The 23,175-nt window shown below is 45.6% G+C and overlaps 8 non-coding genes across 8 annotated transcripts; all 8 read right to left on the bottom strand.

Annotated features, from left to right (window-relative positions):
• Positions 1 to 1,291: 1,291 nt before the first annotated feature.
• Positions 1,292 to 1,363, bottom strand: trnac-gca (transfer RNA cysteine (anticodon GCA)). The gene has a single exon. It is a non-coding gene; the product is annotated as a tRNA-Cys (tRNA).
• A 1,513-nt stretch (positions 1,364 to 2,876) lies between these two features.
• Positions 2,877 to 2,948, bottom strand: trnac-gca (transfer RNA cysteine (anticodon GCA)). The gene has a single exon. It is a non-coding gene; the product is annotated as a tRNA-Cys (tRNA).
• A 1,513-nt stretch (positions 2,949 to 4,461) lies between these two features.
• Positions 4,462 to 4,533, bottom strand: trnac-gca (transfer RNA cysteine (anticodon GCA)). Its single transcript has one exon. It is a non-coding gene; the product is annotated as a tRNA-Cys (tRNA).
• A 1,518-nt stretch (positions 4,534 to 6,051) lies between these two features.
• trnac-gca (transfer RNA cysteine (anticodon GCA)) lies at positions 6,052 to 6,123 on the bottom strand. The gene has a single exon. It is a non-coding gene; the product is annotated as a tRNA-Cys (tRNA).
• A 1,519-nt stretch (positions 6,124 to 7,642) lies between these two features.
• trnac-gca (transfer RNA cysteine (anticodon GCA)) lies at positions 7,643 to 7,714 on the bottom strand. Its single transcript has one exon. It is a non-coding gene; the product is annotated as a tRNA-Cys (tRNA).
• Positions 7,715 to 9,233: 1,519 nt separating this feature from the next.
• Positions 9,234 to 9,305, bottom strand: trnac-gca (transfer RNA cysteine (anticodon GCA)). The gene has a single exon. It is a non-coding gene; the product is annotated as a tRNA-Cys (tRNA).
• Positions 9,306 to 12,416: 3,111 nt separating this feature from the next.
• On the bottom strand, positions 12,417 to 12,488 carry trnac-gca (transfer RNA cysteine (anticodon GCA)). The gene has a single exon. It is a non-coding gene; the product is annotated as a tRNA-Cys (tRNA).
• Positions 12,489 to 14,007: 1,519 nt separating this feature from the next.
• trnac-gca (transfer RNA cysteine (anticodon GCA)) lies at positions 14,008 to 14,079 on the bottom strand. Its single transcript has one exon. It is a non-coding gene; the product is annotated as a tRNA-Cys (tRNA).
• Between the last annotated feature and the right edge of the window lie 9,096 nt (positions 14,080 to 23,175).

Here is a 23,175-nt window from a genome sequence, read left to right as displayed (position 1 = left end):
TGCAAATTAAGCTGTTTCTAGTGGCAGAAGGGCCAGTAACCAGAGGACACAGATTTACGGTGATTGACAAGGGAAAAAAAGGCAACATGTGGAGACATTTTTTTACACAGCGAGTTGTGGTGGTCTGGAATACACTGTTTGCAAGGGTGGTGGAAGCAGATTCAATGGTAACTTTCAAAAAGGAATTGGATAAATCCTTGAAGGGGAAACATCTACAGGGCTATGGGGTAAGGGAAGTGGAGTGGGATTAATTGAACAGCTCTGCCAAACACACGGTGCAGGCACAATGGAGCTAAAGGCCTCCTTCAGTATTATATCTTTCTATCGTAACTATGGACATGGTGTAGCGGACGGCGGGTATAACTATCGTTCTCTGTGATAACATAGGAGTTCATGAGGAGATATTTATATATCAACCAGGAACTTCTATAATCTGCAGTCAAATGTTCTACCACTGAGCTATAGCCCTCTCACAAGCCAATGTCCCATGAACTTCGCAACCGAATGATCCAACCGAGAATGCCCTGAGATTTACACACAAGCCCCACCCTCTCTTAATTGGGGCACATTTGCAGCCCAGCCGGATATTCACCCACTCCATGCCCACGGCCTCATTCCTGGCACCAGGTCATTAACATATGGGGGAAGGTCTCGCTGGTCTGTGCGCAGGATTAATGCCCATCTGGGGACAGGATCCTGCTGTGGGAAAAAGAGGTGGGTAGTGCACTGCCAGTGGAAACTTTTGCAAATATTTAAAATTCTCCCACTTTTCTTGGTGCACGACCTCGCTCTGAGAATGTTTGCTCAGGCTGCTCGCCCTATTCATCAGCTGAAGCTCAGTGGTAGCACTCGCACTAGTGAGTCAAAATGTTGTGGGTTCAAGCTACCCCACTCCAAAGACTTGAGTACATAATCCAGGCTAACACTTCAGTTTAGGTCTGAGGGAAGTGCTGGCTTGTTGCAAGGGCCATTTTTCAGGCGACACATTCAACCGAGGCTTGTCTGTCAGCTCTGGTGGGTGTAAAAGATCTCATGGCATTATTTGAAGAAGGTCAAGGGAGCTCAGCCATGGTCCTGGGTCACATTTATCCCTAAACCAACACTAAAATTGCTGTTTCACTTTTCTCACTGCAGTTTGCGCTGACTCTATCACCGAAATAAGCAATCTACAGCTTCATCACCACAAGGATTGACTGTTGGTGAAAAGTGGCTCTGAAGCAGCATTATTGTTAATGAACACAGAGCAACTGTGGAGAAAGAGATTTTTAATTATTGAGCCTAAATGGTAACGAGGGGGCACCTGGATTTGAACCAGGGACCTCTTGATTTGCAGTCAAATGCTCTACCACTGAGCTATACCCCCAGAGCCCTATTGGCAGCTTTCTGCTTCACATCAAAATGTTGCATAGCGCAGGACACCATGAGGGATAGGAAGATGACGGGGTCATGTCAAACAAATATTAGATAAAGCTAACCATTGCTTTAAAGAGACTCCTCACCCTTCTTTCAAAATTGGCAAGAAATTTTATGCAGAGTTATTTTTCAGCTGTTCAAAATCATAGAAGTTTTTTATTGTGCAAATTAAGCTGTTTCTAGTGGCAGAAGGGCCAGTAACCAGAGGACACAGATTTACGGTGATTGACAAGGGAAAAAAAGGCAACATGTGGAGACATTTTTTTACACAGCGAGTTGTTGTGGTCTGGAATACACTGTTTGCAAGGGTGGTGGAAGCAGATTCAATGGTAACTTTCAAAAAGGAATTGGATAAATCCTTGAAGGGGAAACATCTACAGGGCTATGGGGTAAGGGAAGTGGAGTGGGATTAATTGAACAGCTCTGCCAAACACACGGTGCAGGCACAATGGAGCTAAAGGCCTCCTTCAGTATTATATCTTTCTATCGTAACTATGGACATGGTGTAGCGGACGGCGGGTATAACTATCGTTCTCTGTGATAACATAGGAGTTCATGAGGAGATATTTATATATCAACCAGGAACTTCTATAATCTGCAGTCAAATGTTCTACCACTGAGCTATAGCCCTCTCACAAGCCAATGTCCCATGAACTTCGCAACCGAATGATCCAACCGAGAATGCCCTGAGATTTACACACAAGCCCCACCCCCTCTTAATTGGGGCACATTTGCAGCCCAGCCGGATATTCACCCGCTCCTGAGGTGCCCCACTCCATGCCCACGGCCTCATTCCTGGCACCAGGTCATTAACATATGGGGGAAGGTCTCGCTGGTCTGTGCGCAGGATTAATGCCCATCTGGGGACAGGATCCTGCTGTGGGAAAAAGAGGTGGGTAGTGCACTGCCAGTGGAAACTTTTGCAAATATTTAAAAATCTCCCACTTTTCTTGGTGCACGACCTCGCTCTGAGAATGTTTGCTCAGGCTGCTCGCCCTATTCATCAGCTGAAGCTCAGTGGTAGCACTCGTGAGTCAAAATGTTGTGGGTTCAAGCTACCCCACTCCAAAGACTTGAGTACATAATCCAGGCTAACACTTCAGTTTAGGTGTGAGGGAAGTGCTGGCTTGTTGCAAGGGCCATTTTTCAGGCGACACATTCAACCGAGGCTTGTCTGTCAGCTCTGGTGGGTGTAAAAGATCTCATGGCATTATTTGAAGAAGGTCAAGGGAGCTCAGCCATGGTCCTGGGTTACATTTATCCCTAAACCAACACTAAAATTGCTGTTTCACTTTTCTCACTGCAGTTTGCGCTGACTCTATCACCGAAATAAGCAATCTACAGCTTCATCACCACAAGGATTGACTGTTGGTGAAAAGTGGCTCTGAAGCAGCATTATTGTTAATGAACACAGAGCAACTGTGGAGAAAGAGATTTTTAATTATTGAGCCTAAATGGTAACGAGGGGGCACCTGGATTTGAACCAGGGACCTCTTGATTTGCAGTCAAATGCTCTACCACTGAACTATACCCCCAGAGCCCTATTGGCAGCTTTCTGCTTCACATCAAAATGTTGCATAGCGCAGGACACCATGAGGGATAGGAAGATGACGGGGTCATGTCAAACAAATATTAGATAAAGCTAACCATTGCTTTAAAGAGACTCCTCACCCTTCTTTCAAAATTGGCAAGAAATTTTATGCAGAGTTATTTTTCAGCTGTTCAAAATCATGGAAGTTTTTTATTGTGCAAATTAAGCTGTTTCTAGTGGCAGAAGGGCCAGTAACCAGAGGACACAGATTTACGGTGATTGACAAGGGAAAAAATGGCAACATGTGGAGACATTTTTTTACACAGCGAGTTGTTGTGGTCTGGAATACACTGTTTGCAAGGGTGGTGGAAGCAGATTCAATGGTAACTTTCAAAAAGGAATTGGATAAATCCTTGAAGGGGAAACATCTACAGGGCTATGGGGTAAGGGAAGTGGAGTGGGATTAATTGAACAGCTCTGCCAAACACACGGTGCAGGCACAATGGAGCTAAAGGCCTCCTTCAGTATTATATCTTTCTATCGTAACTATGGACATGGTGTAGCGGACGGCGGGTATAACTATCGTTCTCTGTGATAACATAGGAGTTCATGAGGAGATATTTATATATCAACCAGGAACTTCTATAATCTGCAGTCAAATGTTCTACCACTGAGCTATAGCCCTCTCACAAGCCAATGTCCCATGAACTTCGCAACCGAATGATCCAACCGAGAATGCCCTGAGATTTACACACAAGCCCCACCCCCTCTTAATTGGGGCACATTTGCAGCCCAGCCGGATATTCACCCGCTCCTGAGGTGCCCCACTCCATGCCCACGGCCTCATTCCTGGCACCAGGTCATTAACATATGGGGGAAGGTCTCGCTGGTCTGTGCGCAGGATTAATGCCCATCTGGGGACAGGATCCTGCTGTGGGAAAAAGAGGTGGGTAGTGCACTGCCAGTGGAAACTTTTGCAAATATTTAAAAATCTCCCACTTTTCTTGGTGCACGACCTCGCTCTGAGAATGTTTGCTCAGGCTGCTCGCCCTATTCATCAGCTGAAGCTCAGTGGTAGCACTCGTGAGTCAAAATGTTGTGGGTTCAAGCTACCCCACTCCAAAGACTTGAGTACATAATCCAGGCTAACACTTCAGTTTAGGTGTGAGGGAAGTGCTGGCTTGTTGCAAGGGCCATTTTTCAGGCGACACATTCAACCGAGGCTTGTCTGTCAGCTCTGGTGGGTGTAAAAGATCTCATGGCATTATTTGAAGAAGGTCAAGGGAGCTCAGCCATGGTCCTGGGTTGCATTAATCCCTAAACCAACACTAAAATTGCTGTTTCACTTTTCTCACTGCAGTTTGCGCTGACTCTATCACCGAAATGAGCAATCCACAGCTTCATCACCACAAGGATTGACTGTTGGTGAAAAGTGGCTCTGAAGCAGCATTATTGTTAATGAACACAGAGCAACTGTGGAGAAAGAGATTTTTAATTATTGAGCCTAAATGGTAACGAGGGGGCACCTGGATTTGAACCAGGGACCTCTTAATCTGCAGGCAAATGCTCTACCACTGAGCTATACCCCCAGAGCCCTATTGGCAACTTTCTGCTTCACATCAAAATGTTGCATAGCGCAGGACACCATGAGGGATAGGAAGATGACGGGGTCATGTCAAACAAATATTAGATAAAGCTAACCATTGCTTTGAAGAGACTCCTCACCCTTCTTTCAAAATTGGCAAGAAATTTTATGCAGAGTTATTTTTCAGCTGTTCAAAATCATGGAAGTTTTTTATTGTGCAAATTAAGCTGTTTCTAGTGGCAGAAGGGCCAGTAACCAGAGGACACAGATTTACGGTGATTGACAAGGGAAAAAAAGGCAACATGTGGAGACATTTTTTTACACAGCGAGTTGTTGTGGTCTGGAATACACTGTTTGCAAGGGTGGTGGAAGCAGATTCAATGGTAACTTTCAAAAAGGAATTGGATAAATCCTTGAAGGGGAAACATCTACAGGGCTATGGGGTAAGGGAAGTGGAGTGGGATTAATTGAACAGCTCTGCCAAACACACGGTGCAGGCACAATGGAGCTAAAGGCCTCCTTCAGTATTATATCTTTCTATCGTAACTATGGACATGGTGTAGCGGACGGCGGGTATAACTATCGTTCTCTGTGATAACATAGGAGTTCATGAGGAGATATTTATATATCAACCAGGAACTTCTATAATCTGCAGTCAAATGTTCTACCACTGAGCTATAGCCCTCTCACAAGCCAATGTCCCATGAACTTCGCAACCGAATGATCCAACCGAGAATGCCCTGAGATTTACACACAAGCCCCACCCTCTCTTAATTGGGGCACATTTGCAGCCCAGCCGGATATTCACCCGCTCCTGAGGTGCCCCGCTCCATGCCCACGGCCTCATTCCTGGCACCAGGTCATTAACATATGGGGGAAGGTCTCGCTGGTCTGTGCGCAGGATTAATGCCCATCCGGGGACAGGATTCTGCTGTGGGAAAAAGAGGTGGGCAGTGCACTGCCAGTGGAAACTTTTGCAAATATTTAAAAATCTCCCACTTTTCTTGGTGCACGACCTCGCTCTGAGAATGTTTGCTCAGGCTGCTCGCCCTATTCATCAGCTGAAGCTCAGTGGTAGCACTCGCACTAGTGAGTCAAAATGTTGTGGGTTCAAGCTACCCCACTCCAAAGACTTGAGTACATAATCCAGGCTAACACTTCAGTTTAGGTCTGAGGGAAGTGCTGGCTTGTTGCAAGGGCCATTTTTCAGGCGACACATTCAACCGAGGCTTGTCTGTCAGCTCTGGTGGGTGTAAAAGATCTCATGGCATTATTTGAAGAAGGTCAAGGGAGCTCAGCCATGGTCCTGGGTTACATTTATCCCTAAACCAAAACTAAAATTGCTGTTTCACTTTTCTCACTGCAGTTTGCGCTGACTCTATCACCGAAATAAGCAATCCACAGCTTCATCACCACAAGGTTGACTGTTGGTGAAAAGTGGCTCTGAAGCAGCATTATTGTTAATGAACACAGAGCAACTGTGGAGAAAGAGATTTTTAATTATTCAGCCTAAATGGTAATGAGGGGGCACCTGGATTTAAACCAGGAACCTCTTGATCTGCAGTCAAATGCTCTACCACTGAGCTATACCCCCAGAGCCCTATTGGCAGCTTTCTGCTTCACATCAAAATGTTGCATAGCGCAGGACACCATGAGGGATAGGAAGATGACGGGGTCATGTCAAACAAATATTAGATAAAGCTAACCATTGCTTTAAAGAGACTCCTCACCCTTCTTTCAAAATTGGCAAGAAATTTTATGCAGAGTTATTTTTCAGCTGTTCAAAATCATGGAAGTTTTTTATTGTGCAAATTAAGCTGTTTCTAGTGGCAGAAGGGCCAGTAACCAGAGGACACAGATTTACGGTGATTGACAAGGGAAAAAAAGGCAACATGTGGAGACATTTTTTTACACAGCGAGTTGTTGTGGTCTGGAATACACTGTTTGCAAGGGTGGTGGAAGCAGATTCAATGGTAACTTTCAAAAAGGAATTGGATAAATCCTTGAAGGGGAAACATCTACAGGGCTATGGGGTAAGGGAAGTGGAGTGGGATTAATTGAACAGCTCTGCCAAACACACGGTGCAGGCACAATGGAGCTAAAGGCCTCCTTCAGTATTATATCTTTCTATCGTAACTATGGACATGGTGTTGCGGACGGCGGGTATAACTATCGTTCTCTGTGATAACATAGGAGTTCATGAGGAGATATTTATATATCAACCAGGAACTTCTATAATCTGCAGTCAAATGTTCTACCACTGAGCTATAGCCCTCTCACAAGCCAATGTCCCATGAACTTCGCAACCGAATGATCCAACCGAGAATGCCCTGAGATTTACACACAAGCCCCACCCTCTCTTAATTGGGGCACATTTGCAGCCCAGCCGGATATTCACCCGCTCCTGAGGTGCCCCGCTCCATGCCCACGGCCTCATTCCTGGCACCAGGTCATTAACATATGGGGGAAGGTCTCGCTGGTCTGTGCGCAGGATTAATGCCCATCCGGGGACAGGATTCTGCTGTGGGAAAAAGAGGTGGGTAGTGCACTGCCAGTGGAAACTTTTGCAAATATTTAAAAATCTCCCACTTTTCTTGGTGCACGACCTCGCTCTGAGAATGTTTGCTCAGGCTGCTCGCCCTATTCATCAGCTGAAGCTCAGTGGTAGCACTCGCACTAGTGAGTCAAAATGTTGTGGGTTCAAGCTACCCCACTCCAAAGACTTGAGTACATAATCCAGGCTAACACTTCAGTTTAGGTCTGAGGGAAGTGCTGGCTTGTTGCAAGGGCCATTTTTCAGGCGACACATTCAACCGAGGCTTGTCTGTCAGCTCTGGTGGGTGTAAAAGATCTCATGGCATTATTTGAAGAAGGTCAAGGGAGCTCAGCCATGGTCCTGGGTTACATTTATCCCTAAACCAAAACTAAAATTGCTGTTTCACTTTTCTCACTGCAGTTTGCGCTGACTCTATCACCGAAATAAGCAATCCACAGCTTCATCACCACAAGGATTGACTGTTGGTGAAAAGTGGCTCTGAAGCAGCATTATTGTTAATGAACACAGAGCAACTGTGGAGAAAGAGATTTTTAATTATTCAGCCTAAATGGTAATGAGGGGGCACCTGGATTTGAACCAGAAACCTCTTGATCTGCAGTCAAATGCTCTACCACTGAGCTATACCCCCAGAGCCCTATTGGCAGCGTTCTGCTTCACATCAAAATGTTGCATAGCGCAGGACACCATGAGGGATAGGAAGATGACGGGGTCATGTCAAACAAATATTAGATAAAGCTAACCATTGCTTTAAAGAGACTCCTCACCCTTCTTTCAAAATTGGCAAGAAATTTTATGCAGAGTTATTTTTCAGCTGTTCAAAATCATGGAAGTTTTTTATTGTGCAAATTAAGCTGTTTCTAGTGGCAGAAGGGCCAGTAACCAGAGGACACAGATTTACGGTGATTGACAAGGGAAAAAAAGGCAACATGTGGAGACATTTTTTTACACAGCGAGTTGTTGTGGTCTGGAATACACTGTTTGCAAGGGTGGTGGAAGCAGATTCAATGGTAACTTTCAAAAAGGAATTGGATAAATCCTTGAAGGGGAAACATCTACAGGGCTATGGGGTAAGGGAAGTGGAGTGGGATTAATTGAACAGCTCTGCCAAACACACGGTGCAGGCACAATGGAGCTAAAGGCCTCCTTCAGTATTATATCTTTCTATCGTAACTATGGACATGGTGTTGCGGACGGCGGGTATAACTATCATTCTCTGTGATAACATAGGAGTTCATGAGGAGATATTTATATATCAACCAGGAACTTCTATAATCTGCAGTCAAATGTTCTACCACTGAGCTATAGCCCTCTCACAAGCCAATGTCCCATGAACTTCGCAACCGAATGATCCAACCGAGAATGCCCTGAGATTTACACACAAGCCCCACCCCCTCTTAATTGGGGCACATTTGCAGCCCAGCCGGATATTCACCCGCTCCTGAGGTGCCCCACTCCATGCCCACGGCCTCATTCCTGGCACCAGGTCATTAACATATGGGGGAAGGTCTCGCTGGTCTGTGCGCAGGATTAATGCCCATCTGGGGACAGGATTCTGCTGTGGGAAAAAGAGGTGGGTAGTGCACTGCCAGTGGAAACTTTTGCAAATATTTAAAAATCTCCCACTTTTCTTGGTGCACGACCTCGCTCTGAGAATGTTTGCTCAGGCTGCTCGCCCTATTCATCAGCTGAAGCTCAGTGGTAGCACTCGCACTAGTGAGTCAAAATGTTGTGGGTTCAAGCTACCCCACTCCAAAGACTTGAGTACATAATCCAGGCTAACACTTCAGTTTAGGTCTGAGGGAAGTGCTGGCTTGTTGCAAGGGCCATTTTTCAGGCGACACATTCAACCGAGGCTTGTCTGTCAGCTCTGGTGGGTGTAAAAGATCTCATGGCATTATTTGAAGAAGGTCAAGGGAGCTCAGCCATGGTCCTGGGTTACATTTATCCCTAAACCAACACTAAAATTGCTGTTTCACTTTTCTCACTGCAGTTTGCGCTGATTCTATCACCAAAATAAGCAATCTACAGCTTCATCACCACAAGGATTGACTGTTGGTGAAAAGTGGCTCTGAAGCAGCATTATTGTTAATGAACACAAAGCAACTGTGGAGAAAGAGATTTTTAATTATTGAGCCTAAATGGTAACGAGGGGGCACCTGGATTTGAACCAGGGACCGCTTGATCTGCAGTCAAATGCTCTACCACTGAGCTATACCCCCAGAGCCCTATTGGGAGCTTTCTGCTTCACATCAAAATGTTGCATAGCGCAGGACACCATGAGGGATAGGAAGATGACGGGGTCATGTCAAACAAATATTAGATAAAGCTAACCATTGCTTTAAAGAGACTCCTCACCCTTCTTTCAAAATTGGCAAGAAATTTTATGCAGAGTTATTTTTCAGCTGTTCAAAATCATGGAAGTTTTTTATTGTGCAAATTAAGCTGTTTCTCGTGGCAGAAGGGCCAGTAACCAGAGGACACAGATTTACGGTGATTGACAAGGGAAAAAAAGGCAACATGTGGAGACATTTTTTTACACAGCGAGTTGTTGTGGTCTGGAATACACTGTTTGCAAGGGTGGTGGAAGCAGATTCAATGGTAACTTTCAAAAAGGAATTGGATTAATCCTTGAAGGGGAAACATCTACAGGGCTATGGGGTAAGGGAAGTGGAGTGGGATTAATTGAACAGCTCTGCCAAACACACGGTGCAGGCACAATGGAGCTAAAGGCCTCCTTCAGTATTATATCTTTCTATCGTAACTATGGACATGGTGTAGCGGACGGCGCGTATAACTATCGTTCTCTGTGATAACATAGGAGTTCATGAGGAGATATTTATATATCAACCAGGAACTTCTATAATCTGCAGTCAAATGTTCTACCACTGAGCTATAGCCCTCTCACAAGCCAATGTCCCATGAACTTCGCAACCGACTGATCCAACCGAGAATGCCCTGAGATTTACACACAAGCCCCACCCCCTCTTAATTGGGGCACATTTGCAGCCCAGCCGGATATTCACCTGCTCCTGAGGTGATCCACTCCATGCCCACGGCCTCATTCCTGGCACCAGGTCATTAACATATGGGGGAAGGTCTCGCTGGTTTGTGCGCAGGATTAATGCCCATCTGGGGACAGGATTCTGCTGTGGGAAAAAGAGGTGGGTAGTGCACTGCCAGTGGAAACTTTTGCAAATATTTAAAAATCTCCCACTTTTCTTGGTGCACGACCTCGCTCTGAGAATGTTTGCTCAGGCTGCTCGCCCTATTCATCAGCTGAAGCTCAGTGGTAGCACTCGCACTAGTGAGTCAAAATGTTGTGGGTTCAAGCTACCCCACTCCAAAGACTTGAGTACATAATCCAGGCTAACACTTCAGTTTAGCTCTGAGGGAAGTGCTGGCTTGTTGCAAGGGCCATTTTTCAGGCGACACATTCAACCGAGGCTTGTCTGTCAGCTCTGGTGGGTGTAAAAGATCTCATGGCATTATTTGAAGAAGGTCAAGGGAGCTCAGCCATGGTCCTGGGTTACATTTATCCCTAAACCAACACTAAAATTGCTGTTTCACTTTTCTCACTGCAGCTTGCGCTGACTCTATCACCGAAATAAGCAATCTACAGCTTCATCACCACAAGGATTGACTGTTGGTGAAAAGTGGCTCTGAAGTAGCATTATTGTTAATGAACACAGAGCAACTGTGGAGAAAGAGATTTTTAATTATTGAGCCTAAATGGTAACGAGGGGGCACTTGGATTTAGAACTAGGAATCTCTTGATCTGCAGTCAAATGCTCTACCACTGAGCTATACCCCCAGAGTCCTATTGACAGCTTTCTGCTTCACATCAAAATGTTGCATAGCGCAGGACACCATGAGGGATAGGAAGATGACGGGGTCATGTCAAACAAATATTAGATAAAGCTAACCATTGCTTTAAAGAGACTCCTCACCCTTCTTTCAAAATTGGCAAGAAATTTTATGCAGAGTTATTTTTCAGCTGTTCAAAATCATGGAAGTTTTTTATTGTGCAAATTAAGCTGTTTCTAGTGGCAGAAGGGCCAGTAACCAGAGGACACAGATTTACGGTGATTGACAAGGGAAAAAAAGGCAACATGTGGAGACATTTTTTTACACAGCGAGTTGTTGTGGTCTGGAATACACTGTTTGCAAGGGTGGTGGAAGCAGATTCAATGGTAACTTTCAAAAAGGAATTGGATAAATCCTTGAAGGGGAAACATCTACAGGGCTATGGGGTAAGGGAAGTGGAGTGGGATTAATTGAACAGCTCTGCCAAACACACGGTGCAGGCACAATGGAGCTAAAGGCCTCCTTCAGTATTATATCTTTCTATCGTAACTATGGACATGGTGTAGCGGACGGCGGGTATAACTATCGTTCTCTGTGATAACATAGGAGTTCATGAGGAGATATTTATATATCAACCAGGAACTTCTATAATCTGCAGTCAAATGTTCTACCACTGAGCTATAGCCCTCTCACAAGCCAATGTCCCATGAACTTCGCAACCGAATGATCCAACCGAGAATGCCCTGAGATTTACACACAAGCCCCACCCTCTCTTAATTGGGGCACATTTGCAGCCCAGCCGGATATTCACCCGCTCCTGAGGTGCCCCGCTCCATGCCCACGGCCTCATTCCTGGCACCAGGTCATTAACATATGGGGGAAGGTCTCGCTGGTCTGTGTGCAGGATTAATGCCCATCCGGGGACAGGATTCTGCTGTGGGAAAAAGAGGTGGGTAGTGCACTGCCAGTGGAAACTTTTGCAAATATTTAAAAATCTCCCACTTTTCTTGGTGCACGACCTCGCTCTGAGAATGTTTGCTCAGGCTGCTCGCCCTATTCATCAGCTGAAGCTCAGTGGTAGCACTCGCACTAGTGAGTCAAAATGTTGTGGGTTCAAGCTACCCCACTCCAAAGACTTGAGTACATAATCCAGGCTAACACTTCAGTTTAGGTCTGAGGGAAGTGCTGGCTTGTTGCAAGGGCCATTTTTCAGGCGACACATTCAACCGAGGCTTGTCTGTCAGCTCTGGTGGGTGTAAAAGATCTCATGGCATTATTTGAAGAAGGTCAAGGGAGCTCAGCCATGGTCCTGGGTTACATTTATCCCTGTACCAACACTAAAATTGCTGTTTCACTTTTCTCACTGCAGTTTGCGCTGACTCTATCACCGAAATAAGCAATCTACAGCTTCATCACCACAAGGATTGACTGTTGGTGAAAAGTGGCTCTGAAACAGCATTATTGTTAATGAACACAGAGCAATGGTGGAGAATTAGATTTTTAATTATTGAGCCTAAATGGTAACGAGGGGGCACCTGGATTTGAACCAGGGACCTCTTGATCTGCAGTCAAATGCTCTACCACTGAGCTATACCCCCAGAGCCCTATTGGCAGCTTTCTGCTTCACATCAAAATGTTGCATAGCGCAGGACACCATGAGGGATAGGAAGATGACGGGGTCATGTCAAACAAATATTAGATAAAGCTAACCATTGCTTTAAAGAGACTCCTCACCCTTCTTTCAAAATTGGCAAGAAATTTTATGCAGAGTTATTTTTCAGCTGTTCAAAATCATGGAAGTTTTTTATTGTGCAAATTAAGCTGTTTCTAGTGGCAGAATGGCCAGTAACCAGAGGACACAGATTTACAGTGATTGACAAGGGAAAAAAAGGCAACATGTGGAGACATTTTTTTACACAGCGAGTTGTTGTGGTCTGGAATACACTGTTTGCAAGGGTGGTGGAAGCAGATTCAATGGTAACTTTCAAAAAGGAATTGGATAAATCCTTGAAGGGGAAACATCTACAGGGCTATGGGGTAAGGGAAGTGGAGTGGGATTAATTGAACAGCTCTGCCAAACACACGGTGCAGGCACAATGGAGCTAAAGGCCTCCTTCAGTATTTTATCTTTCTATCGTAACTATGGACATGGTGTAGCGGACGGCGGGTATAACTATCGTTCTCTGTGATAACATAGGAGTTCATGAGGAGATATTTATATATCAACCAGGAACTTCTATAATCTGCAGTCAAATGTTCTACCACTGAGCTATAGCCCTCTCACAAGCCAATGTCCCATGAACTTCGCAACCGAATGATCCAACCGAGAATGCCCTGAGATTTACACACAAGCCCCACCCTCTCTTAATTGGGGCACATTTGCAGCCCAGCCGGATATTCACCCGCTCCTGAGGTGCCCCGCTCCATGCCCACGGCCTCATTCCTGGCACCAGGTCATTAACATATGGGGGAAGGTCTCGCTGGTCTGTGCGCAGGATTAATGCCCATCCGGGGACAGGATTCTGCTGTGGGAAAAAGAGGTGGGTAGTGCACTGCCAGTGGAAACTTTTGCAAATATTTAAAAATCTCCCACTTTTCTTGGTGCACGACCTCGCTCTGAGAATGTTTGCTCAGGCTGCTCGCCCTATTCATCAGCTGAAGCTCAGTGGTAGCACTCGCACTAGTGAGTCAAAATGTTGTGGGTTCAAGCTACCCCACTCCAAAGACTTGAGTACATAATCCAGGCTAACACTTCAGTTTAGCTCTGAGGGAAGTGCTGGCTTGTTGCAAGGGCCATTTTTCAGGCGACACATTCAACCGAGGCTTGTCTGTCAGCTCTGGTGGGTGTAAAAGATCTCATGGCATTATTTGAAGAAGGTCAAGGGAGCTCAGCCATGGTCCTGGGTTACATTTATCCCTAAACCAACACTAAAATTGCTGTTTCACTTTTCTCACTGCAGTTTGCGCTGACTCTATCACCGAAATAAGCAATCTACAGCTTCATCACCACAAGGATTGACTGTTGGTGAAAAGTGGCTCTGAAGCAGCATTATTGTTAATGAACACAGAACAACTGTGGAGAAAGAGATTTTTAATTATTGAGCCTAAATGGTAACAAGGGGGCACTTTGATTTGAACCAGGGACCTCTTGATCTGCAGTCAAATGCTCTATCACTGAGCTATACCCCCAGAGTCCTATTGGCAGCTTTCTGCTTCACATCAAAATGTTGCATAGCGCAGGACACCATGAGGGATAGGAAGATGACGGGGTCATGTCAAACAAATATTAGATAAAGCTAACCATTGCTTTAAAGAGACTCCTCACCCTTCTTTCAAAATTGGCAAGAAATTTTATGCAGAGTTATTTTTCAGCTGTTCAAAATCATGGAAGTTTTTTATTGTGCAAATTAAGCTGTTTCTAGTGGCAGAAGGGCCAGTAACCAGAGGACACAGATTTACGGTGATTGACAAGGGAAAAAAAGGCAACATGTGGAGACATTTTTTTACACAGCGAGTTGTTGTGGTCTGGAATACACTGTTTGCAAGGGTGGTGGAAGCAGATTCAATGGTAACTTTCAAAAAGGAATTGGATAAATCCTTGAAGGGGAAACATCTACAGGGCTATGGGGTAAGGGAAGTGGAGTGGGATTAATTGAACAGCTCTGCCAAACACACGGTGCAGGCACAATGGAGCTAAAGGCCTCCTTCAGTATTATATCTTTCTATCGTAACTATGGACATGGTGTAGCGGACGGCGGGTATAACTATCGTTCTCTGTGATAACATAGGAGTTCATGAGGAGATATTTATATATCAACCAGGAACTTCTATAATCTGCAGTCAAATGTTCTACCACTGAGCTATAGCCCTCTCACAAGCCAATGTCCCATGAACTTCGCAACCGAATGATCCAACCGAGAATGCCCTGAGATTTACACACAAGCCCCACCCTCTCTTAATTGGGGCACATTTGCAGCCCAGCCGGATATTCACCCGCTCCTGAGGTGCCCCGCTCCATGCCCACGGCCTCATTCCTGGCACCAGGTCATTAACATATGGGGGAAGGTCTCGCTGGTCTGTGCGCAGGATTAATGCCCATCCGGGGACAGGATTCTGCTGTGGGAAAAAGAGGTGGGTAGTGCACTGCCAGTGGAAACTTTTGCAAATATTTAAAAATCTCCCACTTTTCTTGGTGCACGACCTCGCTCTGAGAATGTTTGCTCAGGCTGCTCGCCCTATTCATCAGCTGAAGCTCAGTGGTAGCACTCGCACTAGTGAGTCAAAATGTTGTGGGTTCAAGCTACCCCACTCCAAAGACTTGAGTACATAATCCAGGCTAACACTTCAGTTTAGGTGTGAGGGAAGTGCTGGCTTGTTGCAAGGGCCATTTTTCAGGCGACACATTCAACCGAGGCTTGTCTGTCAGCTCTGGTGGGTGTAAAAGATCTCATGGCATTATTTGAAGAAGGTCAAGGGAGCTCAGCCATGGTCCTGGGTTACATTTATCCCTAAACCAACACTAAAATTGCTGTTTCACTTTTCTCACTGCAGTTTGCGCTGACTCTATCACCGAAATAAGCAATCTACAGCTTCATCACCACAAGGATTGACTGTTGGTGAAAAGTGGCTCTGAAGCAGCATTATTGTTAATGAACACAGAGCAACTGTGGAGAAAGAGATTTTTAATTATTAAGCCTAAATGGTAATGAGGGGACATCTGGATTTGAACCAGGGACCTCTATGATCTACAGTCAAATGCTTTACCACTGAGCTATACCCCCATAGCCCTATTGGCAGCTTTCTGCTTCACATCAAAATGTTGCATAGCGCAGGACACCATGAGGGATAGGAAGATGACGGGGTCATGTCAAACAAATATTAGATAAAGCTAACCATTGCTTTAAAGAGACTCCTCACCCTTCTTTCAAAATTGGCAAGAAATTTTATGCAGAGTTATTTTTCAGCTGTTCAAAATCATGGAAGTTTTTTATTGTGCAAATTAAGCTGTTTCTAGTGGCAGAAGGGCCAGTAACCAGAGGACACAGATTTACGGTGATTGACAAGGGAAAAAAAGGCAACATGTGGAGACATTTTTTTACACAGCGAGTTGTTGTGGTCTGGAATACACTGTTTGCAAGGGTGGTGGAAGCAGATTCAATGGTAACTTTCAAAAAGGAATTGGATAAATCCTTGAAGGGGAAACATCTACAGGGCTATGGGGTAAGGGAAGTGGAGTGGGATTAATTGAACAGCTCTGCCAAACACACGGTGCAGGCACAATGGAGCTAAAGGCCTCCTTCAGTATTATATCTTTCTATCGTAACTATGGACATGGTGTAGCGGACGGCGGGTATAACTATCGTTCTCTGTGATAACATAGGAGTTCATGAGGAGATATTTATATATCAACCAGGAACTTCTATAATCTGCAGTCAAATGTTCTACCACTGAGCTATAGCCCTCTCACAAGCCAATGTCCCATGAACTTCGCAACCGAATGATCCAACCGAGAATGCCCTGAGATTTACACACAAGCCCCACCCTCTCTTAATTGGGGCACATTTGCAGCCCAGCCGGATATTCACCCGCTCCTGAGGTGCCCCGCTCCATGCCCACGGCCTCATTCCTGGCACCAGGTCATTAACATATGGGGGAAGGTCTCGCTGGTCTGTGCGCAGGATTAATGCCCATCCGGGGACAGGATTCTGCTGTGGGAAAAAGAGGTGGGTAGTGCACTGCCAGTGGAAACTTTTGCAAATATTTAAAAATCTCCCACTTTTCTTGGTGCACGACCTCGCTCTGAGAATGTTTGCTCAGGCTGCTCGCCCTATTCATCAGCTGAAGCTCAGTGGTAGCACTCGCACTAGTGAGTCAAAATGTTGTGGGTTCAAGCTACCCCACTCCAAAGACTTGAGTACATAATCCAGGCTAACACTTCAGTTTAGGTGTGAGGGAAGTGCTGGCTTGTTGCAAGGGCCATTTTTCAGGCGACACATTCAACCGAGGCTTGTCTGTCAGCTCTGGTGGGTGTAAAAGATCTCATGGCATTATTTGAAGAAGGTCAAGGGAGCTCAGCCATGGTCCTGGGTTACATTTATCCCTAAACCAACACTAAAATTGCTGTTTCACTTTTCTCACTGCAGTTTGCGCTGACTCTATCACCGAAATAAGCAATCTACAGCTTCATCACCACAAGGATTGACTGTTGGTGAAAAGTGGCTCTGAAGCAGCATTATTGTTAATGAACACAGAGCAACTGTGGAGAAAGAGATTTTTAATTATTAAGCCTAAATGGTAATGACGGGGCACCCAGGGACCTCTTGATCTGCAGTCAAATGCTCTACCACTGAGCTATACCCCCAGAACTCTATTGGTGACTTTCTGCTTCACAACAAAATGTTGCATAGCGCAGGACACCATGAGGGATAGGAAGATGATGGGTTCATGTCAAACAAATATTAGATAAAGCTAACCATTGCTTTAAAGAGACTCCTCACCCTTCTTTCAAAATTGGCAAGAAATTTTATGCAGAGTTATTTTTCAGCTGTTCAAAATCATGGAAGTTTTTTATCGTGTAAATTAAGCTGTTTCTAGTGGCAGAAGGGCCAGTAACCAGAGGACACAGATTTAAGGTGATTGACAAGGGGAAAAAAGGCTACATGTGGAGACATTTTTTTACACAGTGAGTTGTTGTGATCTGGAATACACTGTTTGCAAGGGTGGTGGAAGCAGATTCAATGGTAACTTTCAAAAAGGAATTGGATAATTCCTTGAAGGGGAAACATCTACAGGGCTATGGGGTAAGGGAAGTGGAGTGGGATTAATTGAACAGCTCTGCCAAACACACGGTGCAGGCACAATGGAGCTAAAGGCCTCCTTACAGTATTATATCATTCTATCGTAACTATGGACATGGTGTAGCGGACGGCGGGTATAACTATCGTTCTCTGTGATAACATAGGAGTTCATGAGGAGATATTTATATATCAACCAGGAACTTCTATAATCTGCAGTCAAATGTTCTACCACTGAGCTATAGCCCTCTCACAAGCCAATGTCCCATGAACTTCACAACCGAATGATCCAACCGAGAATGCCCTGAGATTTACACACAAGCCCCACCCTCTCTTAATTGGGGCACATTTGCAGCCCAGCCGGATATTCACTGAGATGCCCCACACCATGCGCACGGCCTCATTCCTGGCACCAGGTCATTAACATATGGGGGAAGGTCTCGCTGGTCTGTGCGCAGGATTGATGCCCATCTGGGGACAGGATTCTGCTGTGGGAAAAAGAGGTGGGTCGTGCACTGCCAGTGGAAACTTTTGCAAATATTTAAAAATCTCCCACTTTTCTTGGTGCACGACCTCGCTCTGAGAATGTTTGCTCAGGCTGCTCGCCCTATTCATCAGCTGAAGCTCAGTGGTAGTACTCGCACTAGTGAGTCAAAATGTTGTGGGTTCAAGCTCCCCCACTCTGTAGGGGGTTTCTCTTGCTCGTTCTGGTCTCCTACCAGGCTTCGTGCAATAATTACCCTTGAGTGGTTCGACCCACTCTCCCCTACGGTTCTGGACCTTGGACTTAGGTGCAGGGAACTGTAGTGCAGAGAAAGACTCAATAGACCAGGTTGAATAGCACGAAATGGGTGCTTTTATTATTAAACAGTTTGCAGCATTATAAAATACATGTCATAAGCACAAATTAAAGCAACTACAAGCATGCACATATCTATAAACTTAATTCCATGGAAATGGGAAACACACGGCACATCAAAAAAGGGGAAACACATTACGATTACCCTTTACCCCCTCCCCTAGACCAAGACTAAGTTTCGACCTGAGGAACTCGGAATCATGCTCACCACTTTCAGATTCGCAAAAGAGGGGGTTCGCAGCCTTTTGGTACAGCTTTCCGTCGTCACGTGGATTTGGAAACTTCTGGCGCAGCTTGTTTTTCTCTCTCTCTCAGGCGATGAGGCAGTGGACACAGTCTTGATGAGCGCTAGTCATGGTTGAATCCGTTAACAAGCTGTTGAAGAACTGGATACACATGGGAGAATCGGCCACCGATGTGATGTTGAATAACTGGATGCACATGGGAGAGTCCAGTAAGGAAAACTGCGAATGGGATGTTGAGTCACGGAAGTGCTAGGCCCGGAGTGTCCTTTTATTTCTCGCTCCCGCCTGGCTTGGCGGTTTTCCAGAGGGTGTCTTCGCCTTCGGCCTGGGTCGTCGATGATCTCCCGACAAAAGTACCCGGGCCACCCTCCTTCGTCTTCCCGTCATAGTCGAGCCTTGCCTGGCCGAGCTGGCTTCCCAGCCAAAGTCTTCTCGTCGTCGCCGAAGTTACGAATTGTACCGAAGAAGTGAATCGTCCTACGAATGAAGCGTAGCCGTCGAGGTGAAGCGTTGCCCCCAGTGTGTCTTTACGAGAATTGCCAATCGCCAATCGCGCAATCGCGCAATCGCGCTGATGGACTTTTCAAATCCATAGTTATACCCTTTTGGGACAGTCTTATCTCCCACCAGATCATAGTCCAGTCTTTGTAATATTTTTGGCGGGCAGAAATCTCTGCAGGGGCGCTTTGTCTTGTAACGGGAGCCGGTGATAGCTTAACTGGCCTTCCTGGCCGATAATGTCTTTTACTTTGTCACCGTAACTCGGTTCGCATATTGATCGGTCTGGAGATTGCCCTTGATGGCTGTTAAACGGTCTTTCCTTTGTACAGTAAATGGGTTTAAGTGTCCATTCAATTGTCCGCCCATATCTTGATGGGCCCCATCCTGTTACCTGAAACTGTCTTGTACTTAGAATCCAATTAATATGTATGCCCAGTTCCCTGAGTTTCGGTTTCCCGATACTGGCTTTCGCGGGCTCACTGTTCTCAATCCACAAGCCTGTCTGGCTTGCAGTAACAGAAATCAAATGGTCCCAGAAACTGATCATGAGGTCCGGCGGCCATTTTGTATGCCCCTTTTTATCAAAGGGTTTTCTGCACAAGCTTCCCTTGGTCAATAAAGCTGTATTATTAATCCTGTTTTCTTGCGTGATTAGTTAATGAAAATTTTCGAATCTTACAACTCCAAAGACTTGAGTACATAATCCAGGCTAACACTTCAGTTTAGGTCTGAGGGAAGTGCTGGCTTGTTGCAAGGGCCATTTTTCAGGCGACACATTCAACCGAGGCTTGTCTGTCATCTCTGGTGGGTGTAAAAGATCTCAAGCCATTATTTGAAGAAGGTCAAGGGAGCTCAGCCATGGTCCTGGGTTACATTTATCCCTAAACCAACATTAAAATTGCTGTTTCATTTTTCTCACTGCAGTTTGCGCTGACTCTATCACCGAAATAAGCAATCTACAGCTTCATCACCACAAGGATTGACTGTTGGTGAAAAGTGGCTGTGAAGCAGCATTATTGTTAATGAACACAGAGCAACTGTGGAGAAAGAGATTTTTAATTATTGAGCCTAAATGGTAATGAGGGGGGCACCTGGATTTGAACCAGGAACCTCTTGACCTACAGTCAAATGCTCTACCACTGAGCTACACCCCAGAGCCCTATTGATCGCTTTCTGCTTCACAACAAAATGTTGCATAGTGCAGGACACCATGAGTGATAGGAAGATGACGTGTCGGGGGTTTCTCTTGCTTGCTCTGGTCTCCTGCCAGGCTTCTTGCAATAATTACCCGTGAGTGGTTCGACCCACTTGCCCCTACGGTTCTCGACCTTGGACTTAGATGCAGGGAGCTGTAGTGCAGAAAAACTCAGTAGACCAGGTCGAATAGCACGAAATGGATGCCTTTATTGAACAGTTTGCAGCATTATAAAATACATGTCATATGCACAGATTAAAGCAACTACAAGCATGCACACATCTATAAACTTAACTCTATGGAAATGGGGAACACACGGCACATCGAAAAAGGGGTAACACATTACAACTACCCTTAACCGCCTCCCCTAGACCTAACTAAGTTTCGATTTGAGGGACTCGGGATCATGCTCACCACTTTAAGAATTACGAAAAGGGGTTTGCAGCCTTTCGACACAGCTTTCCGTTGTCACGTGGGTTTGGAAAGTTCTGGCGCAGCTTGTTTTCCTCTTGGTTCTCCTGCGGTGAGGCAGCCGATACAGCCTTGGTGAGCGCTCGCCACGGATGAATCCGTTACCGACGTGACTTTAAGAACTGGATGCACATGGATGAATCCATTACCAATGTGATGTTGAGACACTGGAGTGCTGGGCCCTGAGTGTCTTCTTCTCCGGCCTGGGTCGTCGATCTCCCGATGGTCTTCCTCGGGACGGGACACTGGTCCCAAAAAGCTTTCTTTATACAGTCATAATGTCCTTCTGATTTGAAGGAAGAGCTGGAGTACAGGGTGTCTTCTCCTTCGGCCTGGGTCGTCGATGATCTCCCGACAAAAGTACCCGGGCCACCCCCGTTGTCTTCCCGTCGTGGCCGGGCCTTGCCTGCCCGAACACCGAACACGTTCCGAACCGAAATGCTGCTCGGTTCCGATGGAGTCTGTCCCGAAGCGTACCGATGGAGAACTCGAAGAAGTACCGTAGAAGTTCCGAAGCTACTCCCAAGCGTTGAGCGTACTTCTGAAGCGTACAATAAGTGAAGCCTGAAGTGAAGCGTACTGATGGACTTTTTCAATCCACAGTTATACCTTTTTGGAACATTCTTATCTCCCGCCAAATCATAGTCCTGTCTTTGTAATAATTTTGGCGGGCAGAACTCTCTGCAGGGGTGTTTTGTCTTCATAACGGGAGTCGGTGATAGCTTAACTGGCCTTCCTGGGCCGATAATGTCTTTGCTTTGTCACCGTAACTCGGTTTGTATATTGATCGGCCTGGAGATGGCCCTTGATGGCTGTTAAACGGCTTCTCTTTGTACAGTAAATGGGTTAAAGTGTTCATTCAATTGTCCGCCCATTTCTTGATGGGTCTCATCCTGCTACCCAAATCTGTCCTGTACTTATAATCTAATCAATATGTATACTCAGTTCCATGAGCTTCGGTTTCCCGAAACTGGTTTTAGCGGGCTTTAATGTCCTTAATCCACAAGCCTGTCTGGCTTGCAGTAACAGAAATTCAAATGGTCCCAGAAGCTGGTCACGAGGTCTGGCGGCCATTTTGTGTGCCCTTTTATCAAAGGTTTCTCTGTACAAGCTTCTTTTTGGTCAATAAAGCTGTCTTATTAACCCTGACTTCTTGCGTGATTACTTATGAAAATTTCGCGAATCTTACAGTCCCTCCTGTGATACTGATAGCTTGCTTAAAGTATCAATAACCCTTGGTGAGCAAATTTTCCCTGATTCCTCACATCCAAACATTCCTAGTAATTAACTACCTATAACCCCCACGACGCATGCAGTTCCCATTTCAGAAAATTACATTGTGTACAGTTGGACAACCATAGGCAGTACTACCTTAAACTATAATACATTCATCTTTCAGATGTGAAAGGGGCCGATACCCTTTACGCCACCTGCATACACTTTTTGTTAATCAAAATTATAAAACCAATCAACGGTTATAACACAACAGTATTCATACACTTAAAATATATAGTGACCAAAGCCAGGAGTGGAGGGATGCTTTATCCTTTAATGCATAGTAGCCTAAGCGGGGGTCTCTTCACCCACTCGTACATAGCGTTCTCTCCATTCTCCTGTGTTCGCGTGCCTCTGGAGGCGTTTGCCTCTCTTGCAATGCACGAACAGTAGATATATTACAATCAAAACCTGACACACTACTAAGATGTGGGATGCTATTCTAATCCAGGGCGGGATCTCTATATTAGTGAACAGGTCCCACCATGGCGGGGTGACTATGTCTAATATGTCTTTCCCTATCTCCAATGTCTTCTGCTCTAGCGTGTAAAAATGCTTCTGTGAGACTATTACGGCTTTTAAAATCTTGGTGAGGTGTTCGGGGAGAGGGGGAATGACATAACCAAAATGCGCGACGAATCGCTGCAAATCCGTGAAATTCTCTTTTACAGTGAGGTGAACAGTGGAAGGTACAGGAATGGGGACAATTCGCTGTTGTGCCACTTGAACTTCAGCCCTGGGTTTGAAACAGAAACTGCTGTCACTGACCGGACACCACCCGTGCTGTCCCTGTTGGTAGTGAGGCGCTGCAGTGGTAACACAGTATGTCCCACCTCCAATATATGCCACCTGCGGGGGCACATGGTCTTTTGCCATTGCCTCCATGGTGCAATTTACCGGCTTCGCGCTAGCGGCTCTGAACCCGCGCTGTGGTTTTAAAAAGGC

This window comes from Somniosus microcephalus, chromosome 24 (genome assembly GCF_052327205.1).
Source record: "Somniosus microcephalus isolate GS21.2 chromosome 24, FLI_Smic_1.0, whole genome shotgun sequence".
Classification (NCBI taxonomy): domain Eukaryota; kingdom Metazoa; phylum Chordata; class Chondrichthyes; order Squaliformes; family Somniosidae; genus Somniosus; species Somniosus microcephalus.
Note: the sequence above shows the minus strand (reverse complement) of the source record. Positions and strands in the feature narration are given on the sequence as shown.